Source organism: Rhincodon typus, chromosome 6 (genome assembly GCF_021869965.1).
Source record: "Rhincodon typus isolate 14 chromosome 6, sRhiTyp1.1, whole genome shotgun sequence".
Classification (NCBI taxonomy): Eukaryota; Metazoa; Chordata; class Chondrichthyes; order Orectolobiformes; family Rhincodontidae; genus Rhincodon; species Rhincodon typus.
Genome location: NC_063337.1, coordinates 70,168,118 through 70,176,464, shown reverse-complemented (window position 1 = coordinate 70,176,464; position 8,347 = coordinate 70,168,118). Strand labels below are relative to the sequence as shown.

The 8,347-nt window shown below is 40.7% G+C and overlaps 1 long non-coding RNA gene across 1 annotated transcript in view; it reads right to left on the bottom strand.

Moving 5' to 3' along the window:
- Positions 1-1,966: 1,966 nt before the first annotated feature.
- Positions 1,967-8,347, bottom strand: part of LOC125483283 — a 31,417-nt gene continuing 25,036 nt past the window's right edge. Inside the window, exon 3 of the long non-coding RNA XR_007262243.1 lies at positions 1,967-2,030. This is a non-coding gene — a long non-coding RNA (uncharacterized LOC125483283). The remainder of the gene's footprint in view (positions 2,031-8,347) is intronic.

Below are 8,347 nucleotides of genomic sequence, written 5' to 3'. Positions count from 1 at the left end.
CTATCTTCAAATTTTAATGACCACCTTTTAAAAGATTCCACAGTCAGAATATGCAACTTCTCCGAAACTAATCAATTCTTCTTTGATCAATGTGCCAGTTTTCTTTTATATCCATCTATTAGTTTATGAGTTACACTGTTTACAGACAAAAGATTGACAAGGGCAATCGTGTTATCTGCAGTGGCAGAGTTAACAAACTCCTTCATCCTTGGAGAATTATGTTGTTCAATAGTTTACCACATAATAAGATTTACGGTCACTTACAATCAAAAAGGCCTTGTGCCAATTGTTGCCAACCAATTTCAAGCCGTGTTCATCTCCCCTGAAAAATAACCAGGCTTATACATACGTAAGAAATTAATTCAAAGCATTAAAAATTATTTATGAAAATTTCAACTCAGAAAACTAGAGATAAAAATGCTTGCTGCCGTTGATGTTATAAGTTTTCGGAATTAATGAAGATGAATGATATTCTTTTAGAATTACTGCCAGCAAACTGTGAGATTTCATATCTGGCAATAATTAACAATGAGGAGATAAAAACTTTGCCTGCCTCAGGATAAACCAGTCTTGTAGCATGCACCTGAGGTAGATGTTAGGATATTATTTGCATCTGCAGAAGGATCAATGCCCTTTTCTAATTCACCTGTGGGATTGGGGCATCAGTGGCTAAGCCCATTATTGCCAGTCCTGGTTGCCCTTGTGAAAGTAGTGGTGTGCTGCTTTCTGAACTATTGCAGTCCATGTGCTCAAGTAGTTACAGTTTGTGGTCAACAAATGCTTCCTCTTAGAGTCAGAGTATTATACAGCAGAGAAACAGTCCCTTCAGTCCAACTTTTCCGTGCTGACCAGATATCCTAACATGGTCTAGTTCCATTTGCTAGCATTTGGCTTGTATCCCTCTAAATCCTTCCTATTCATGTACCTGTCCAGATGCCTTTTAAATGTTGTAATTGTACCCACCTCTACCACCTTGTCTGGCAGCTTGCTCCATACATGCACCACTCTCTGTGTGAAAAGCCCCTCAGGTCCCTTTTAAATCTTTCCGCTCTTATCTCAAACTCATGCCGTCTGGTTTTAGAGTCCCCTACTATTTTGTATCACAAGGTGTATCCTAGAGGTTCTTTTCGGATACAATTAAATGTAGTTAAGAGAAGACTCAATAACAGCAACTTGCTTAAATGTGAACATTTATTGAGTAATAATAAAAGATGGAAAAAGGAGGAAAAATGAAAGACTGGACTATGAAAATTTATTAAGTAATAAATGAAGATGAAAAAGGAAGGAAAAGCCTCATTCCCTCCTGTGTGTGAAGGACCCCTTGATCAATGGTTGATCTGGAAGCTTCAGTTTGTCCCTGGCACTGTTCACAATCCCAATCTGAGGCGAAGTCCGAAAACTTGGAATGAATCTTTCTGTCTTATACGTGTAACAAACAGCGAGTACGGAAAAGCAACTTTGATTATGTCATTTTTGGCATGTACAGGCATGTTCACAGGACTCATTCAAAGTCATGCAGCTGTCGAATATCATCAACAATTTTAGCCCATCAGCCCATTCTATACAATCCACTCTGATGATAATTAAAGCGCATGTGACAATGACAATTGCAAATGCAGACACAAATCAGCGATAACCACGCGAGAATATATGAGTATGTAACCTACACTAGAAAATTAAAATTACAATGAAAATAACAAACTTCAATATGAATAATATAACAATAGGATGTATCATCAAATTAATGGTCGCAGTGGCCGTTGGGGACCAACCCTTAAATATATCCCACCCCTGAAGTGGTCAAGGCTGTGATCAAACCAGCAAGTCGTGCCATGTGCCTAATCTGCCTCCGATGGGATCAAAATTGAGAGGAGCCCATAGAGGATTAGCATTTTCATGCTTATGCCAACAACTGTAATATTCTTAATTGCAGATGCCCTGCAACCGTGTCGCATACGTACACGCAACTTAATCTATTCCAGCTTCTGTCCTGGGGTCGAGGATACTGTTCTGCTGAGAGCCCTCAAAACCTGCAAGAGGAAGAAAGGGGAAATAAAAGAATGTGCCAGATTAGCTGGCTGTTAGTTAATCTTACACTTTTTCAGTTAAACTATTCACATAATTTGCTCTAAAATTCAGTATATTTAAGATTCAGGTTCCTTAATTTGTGTTTTTTTAAATCTTCCAGTTCCCTATGCACAGATAACTTCACCCAAAAACAGTAAAATAACACCATACATGGACTCAAAATTTCTCCAGCTTTCTTCATCTGTATCTGTCTTGAGGATACTCCTTCAATATGTTTCCTCCCTTGCCAATTTTATGAATGATTGTATCATTGAGTGATAACCACCTCCATGTGCAGATATCCCCTTTGAGCCACAATATACATGGCATCAAACAGTGCCGCTCTAACTTTCATCAGGCTTTACCTGCAACTTATGATTCCTGCCTTTTATTTTTCCCAGCGTTCCCTTATCACAGTGTCCTACACCACCTGAATATTAGCTCAGCCTTCTTTCACGTGCACTAACTGCCCTAACACGTTACAATTCCACCTATTGGTTTAGTCATGATAGGGTATCGGTATGCCATCTGATGGGCCCTTTCACTCAGTCCACCATTACTCCTCCCAGACTCCATATTCTTTCATTTCTGTAACATTTTGACATAACAACCAATCACACCATTTATTTTGATTGTAATTCTTTTTACATCCCCTTCACTAATACTACTTACATTGTTTTAAAGTCAGTTTCCATATGAATTTTGTGTCAGTGCCTTATCATTTGAACTATGTTTTTGTCCTCTTCCAAGCCACTAATCATTTTGTCAAGTATGTGTACATGTCTGAGACCTGTTCTTCAGTGCATGCTTTTCTTTTACAGTCTCATGTTTGTTACCTCTGAGGTAATATTCACTTTTGCACACTTATATCAGTGTCCCAAGACCATGTCACGCATTTTGACTCCCACATGGTCTTGTTAAATGATGTATAAAGCTTTACTTATCTCTCCATACATGGTCCTGATGCCTTGGGCAGTAGATTGATCATTATTTCAGTCTTTCTTAAAAAGAAAGACAAGGACACAAACATCACCAAGAGAAAGCTGTTAGTTTGGTGCTCTCATCTAAACTTCCTTTTCACTAAAATGCATCTTAACCTCAATTGCTGTTTCAACCCATTATTCTCATTCATTTTTCTTCTGTTACCAGTGTCCACCCCTAATTATTTTGTCTTATTCAATTTTGCTATTTAACTGTTACTATCCTATCTAATTCTAGAGATCTGTAGAGATTTATAGTCCATGGAACATAATCTGATAATATTTTAAAACAGAAGCCAAACATTTCTGATTGAATCAGGCACAACATACTTTGTTCTTTCTCAAAGATGACCCACTTTTTTAAAAAGTTATTGTACTCGATAACTCATTCTAAATATTTAATATACCTCTATGTAAATTTGTCCAAATTCAATATTGTGTTTACTTCCTTAAAGTCACTAACAATTTTTATGTATTGAAACCACTGAGACTCTGTGCATGCACTTTATCATTTCCGAAAATCCCTTTAAAATTTTCAGATAACTATTCTATTTACATGTTTCAGCATACCAGGCCATGTGAGCTTTAATATAATTTTCTCACAATATGCTTAGGTGTAACCAGGCTAAATGGTTTTGAGATTCCTGGCACTTACTACAATTAATATTTCCACAGTACTTTCCAAACACTGAAAAATGTATTATTGATGAATGGTTTGAGGGTGACTCATCCATCACTGTGTTGAGGCATTGGAATTCTGCAAATGGGTTCAGCTTTCAGTGTGTCCAATTTTTAAGAAAAACAACAAACAAGCTCCATTCATTCCATGTCAAGTAGAATGAGTCAATTAGTATTAATATACTACGGATTCAAAAAGGGGATGGGGTGTAAACTCCTGCATGCAATTACATCAATGGTTTTTCCTCCTCCTTGAAGGAAGGAAAAGCCCACCCTTGGTTAAATTTGCCTTTCCTAAATTTCTCACCAACGGAAGTTGCATTTTCAATATTCCAATGTCCCTTTCACTTGAATATTAACAATGAATCAATCTTATGAGTTAAAACAGTATTTGGAAGTTCATTCTGGTCAGAAAATGAAAATCCAAACATGGTAATTTCTGGAATGAAATTTTACCCAAGTCTGAACAAAACACAGAGCCAATTCCAAAAGGTAAATTTTTAACAAGCTTTATGAACTAAATTTTTAAATCAACATTTTGCAGATTTATGCTTTGCACAACCACTGATACAGACACACAACACACTTTCAAATCACCGCACATTCCCAAAATGCAAACTAACTTCAAAGTATCCACAGATCTCGATCTCCAGGGAAGAAAAACACACAAATCATACAAGATAACAAGGTGTAGAGCTGGATGAACACAGCAGGCCAAGCAGCATCAGAGGAACAGGAAAGCTGACGTTTCGGTCCTAGACCCTTCTTCAGAAATGGGGTAGGGGAAGGGGATTCTGAAATAAATAGAGAGAGAGGGGGAGGCGGATCGAAGATGGATAAAGGAGCAGATAGGTGGAGAGGAGACAGACAGGTCAAGGAGGTGGGGATGGAGCCAGTAAAGGTGAGTGTAGGTGGGGAGGTAGGGAGGAGATAGGTCAGTCCAGGGAGAATGAACAGGTCAAGGAGGCGGGATGAGGCTGATAGGTAGGAGATGGGGGTGGGCCTTGAGGTGGAAGGAGTGGACGGACAGGTTAGGGAGGCGGGGATGAGCTGGGCTGGTTTTGGGATGCGGTCGGGGGAGGGGAGATTTTGAAGCTTGTGAAGTCCACATAGGGCTTTAAGGTTCCCAAGCGAAATATGAGGCGCTGTTCCTGCAACCTTCGGGTGGTATTGTTGTGGCATTGGAGGAGGCCCAGGATGAACATGTCGCCCAAGGAGTAGGAGGGGGAGTTGAAATGGTTTGCGACTGGGAGGTGCAGTCGTTTGTCGCGAACTGAGCATAGGTGTTCCACAAAGCGGTCTCCAAGCCTCCGCTTGGTTTCCCCGATGTAGAGGATGCCACATCGGGAACAGCAGATACAGTATACCACATTAGCAGATGTGCAGGTGAATACTTCTACAAGGTTTGGTGCACTTGCACAGCGCACAAACCTGGCTTCCAGTTCTCTCTTTCCCGACTATAACCGTCCCCATTTTCTTGGGGGTCTTGATTGTGCTGACATACAGACCCGAATCCAGAGTCTGCTGCATTCCACCCTGGAATACAAAAGGTCTCCAGAGCATCAAGTTGCTTTTTCCTTCTCTTGAACACTTTCCCCGAATCCTATCCTCGTTGGGATCACAAGATGTATCCAAACAGTTCTTTTCAGGTTCGGTTAATTGTAGTTTTATTTAATTTTTATGTTTGATATCAAACATTTAAAAATTATATCTTATATATATATGTATATATATATATTTATATATGAGCAAATATATATTTATTTAATTTATATATATTCCTTTCCATTGACATTATTTTCTGTAAGTAAAGAAGGGTAGTTTATTTTATATATAAGGTGTTATTGAAACATCCCTTTTTTAGGCTTAATGTTATTAAGGCCATAAATAAAATACAGAGTAAGATGGCGAGTAGATTTAGAAAAGTCGTTACACAGCAGAATCAATCTGATAGATGGGTGACTATCAGGAAGGGTTAGAAATTAGTTCAGAAGTCTCCGGTGGCTATTCCTCCAAAAAATAGATATTCTGTCTTCTATGGGCAAGCCAATTCTGAATCCAAATGTCTACATCACTGTGGGTCTCATGCATCCTAATCTTCTCGATGAGCATATCATGAGGTACCTTGTCAAAAGCCTGACTAAAATCCATGTAAACAACATCCACTGCTCTACCCTCATTGATCACCTTCCACCTCTTCAAAAGAACTAATCAAGTTAGTAAGACATGATCTGCCCCACCCAAAGTCCATAATTAGACCATGCTTCTTGAGATGTGCGTAAATCCTATCCCAAAGAATTCTCTCCAATAGCTTCGCAACCACCAATATGAGACTCACTGGTCTATAAATTTCTGGATTATCCCTATTTCCTTTCTTCAACAGAGGAACAACATTAGCTACTCGCTAATCCTCAGAGACCACTCCAGTGGCTCGAGAAGATATACAGATCTCGGTCAAGGCTCCAGAAATCACCTCTCTTGCCTCTCTCAATAACCTGGAATAGATCTCACTGAGCCCTGGGGACATGTTCACCTTAATGCTCTTCAAGAAACCCAATACCACTTATTTTTGGATCTCAAAATTCCCCAGCATAATAGCATGCCCCACACTAATCTCACAATCCTCCATATCCTTCTCCTTTGAGAACACTGATGCAAAGTAGTCAGTGAGAATCTCATCCATATCCTCTGCTGCCAAGCACATGTGCCATCCTTTATCCTTGAGTGGTCCTCCCCTCTCCCTGGTTATCTTCTTGCATACATGTATCACCTGTTCTATATTGCTTATTGCCTTTCTCCTGGTGCTCTCACAGCTTGATTCTCCTCTATAGAATGAAATTGTGTTGCATATTGTGTACCAGCAGAGTGCAGAACACTTTATAAAAAATTTATTCATATGTGAGATGTGGACATCGCTGGCTGGCCAGCATTGCCTGTCTGTAGTTGTCCTTGAGAAGGTGATGGTAAGCTGCCTTCTTGAACTGTTGCAGTCCATCTGCTGCGGGTTGACCAGCAAAGCCATTAAGGAGGGAATTCCAGGACCTTGACCCAGCGACAGTGAAGGAGCGACAATATATTTCAAGTCAGGATCGCGAGTGGATTGGAGGGGAACTTGAAGATAGTGATGTTCCCATATATCTGCTTTCCTTGTTCTTTTAGATGGAAGTGGTTGTGCGTTTGGAAGGTGCTGTCTGAGGATCTTTGGTGAATTTCTGGAGTGCATCTTGTAGATAGTACACACTGCAGCTACTGAGCATCGGTTTTAGAGAGAGCGGATACTTCTGGATGTAGTGCCAATCAAGCAGGCTGCTTTGTCTTGGATGGTGTCAACCTTCTTGAGTGTTTTGGTGCTGTACTCATCCAATGCAAGTGGGGAGTATTCCATCACACTCCTGACTTGTGCCCTGTTGATGGTGGATAGGCTTTCTGGAGTCAGGAAATGAGTTATTCGCTGCAGTATTCCCATCTCTGACCTGTTCTTGTAGTCACTATGGTTATGTAGTGAGTCCAGTTGAATATCTGGTCTAGGATAACACCCAGGATGTTGATAGTGGGATATTCAGTGAAGATAACATCATTGAATGTCAACGAGTGATGGTTAGATTGTCTCTTATTGATGATGGACATAGCCTTGCATTTGTGTGGCTCAAATGTTACTTGCCACTTGTTAGCCCAAGCCTGACATGAAGATGCTAGTGTTGGACTGGGCTGGACAAGTCAGAAGTCACACAACACCAGCTTATGGTTCAACAGGTTTATTTAAAATCAAAAGCTTTCAGAGCATTGCTCCTTCATTACTTCAGGTGCATTTCACCTGATGAAGAAGCAGCTCTCTGAAAGCTTGTGATTTCAAATAAAACTGTTTGACTATAACCTGGTGTCATGTGACTTTTGACTTAGCCCAAGGCTGGATCATCTCCAAACCTTGTTGCATTTGAACATGGACTGTTTCATTTCTGATCAGTTGCGAATGGTGCTGAACATTGTGCAATCATCAGCGAACATTCCCAGTTCTGGCTGGGTGGCATGGTGGCTCAGTGAATAGCACTGCTGCCTCACAGCACCAGGGACGCAGGTTCAATTCCACCCTCGGGCAACTGTCTGTGTGGAGTTTGCACATTCTCCCTGTGTTTGCGTGGGTTTGCTCCGGGTGCTCCGGTTTCCTCCCACAGTCCAAAGATGTGCATGCTAGGCGGATTGGCTGTGCTAAATTGCCTGTAGTGTTTAAGGACGTGTATATTAGGTGGGTTATAGCTGGGTGGGATGTTCTGAGGTTCAGTGTGGACTTGTTGGGCTGAAGGGCCTGTTTCCATGCTGTAGGGATTCTATGATCTATGACTTTATGATAGATGGAACATCATTGATGAAACAGCTGAAAATGTTTGGGCCTAGGACACTACCCAGAGGAACTCCTGCTGAGATGTCCTGGAGCTGTGATGATTGACCTCCAACAATCACAGCCATCTTCCTATGTGTCAGAGTTTGCCCCCCCTGATACCCATTGGTTCCATTTTGCTAGGGCTAATTAATGCCACACTCGGTCCAGTGCAGCCTTGATGTCAAGGGTTGTCACTCTCACCTCACATCTGGAATTCAGCTCTTTTGTCTATGTTTGAACCAAA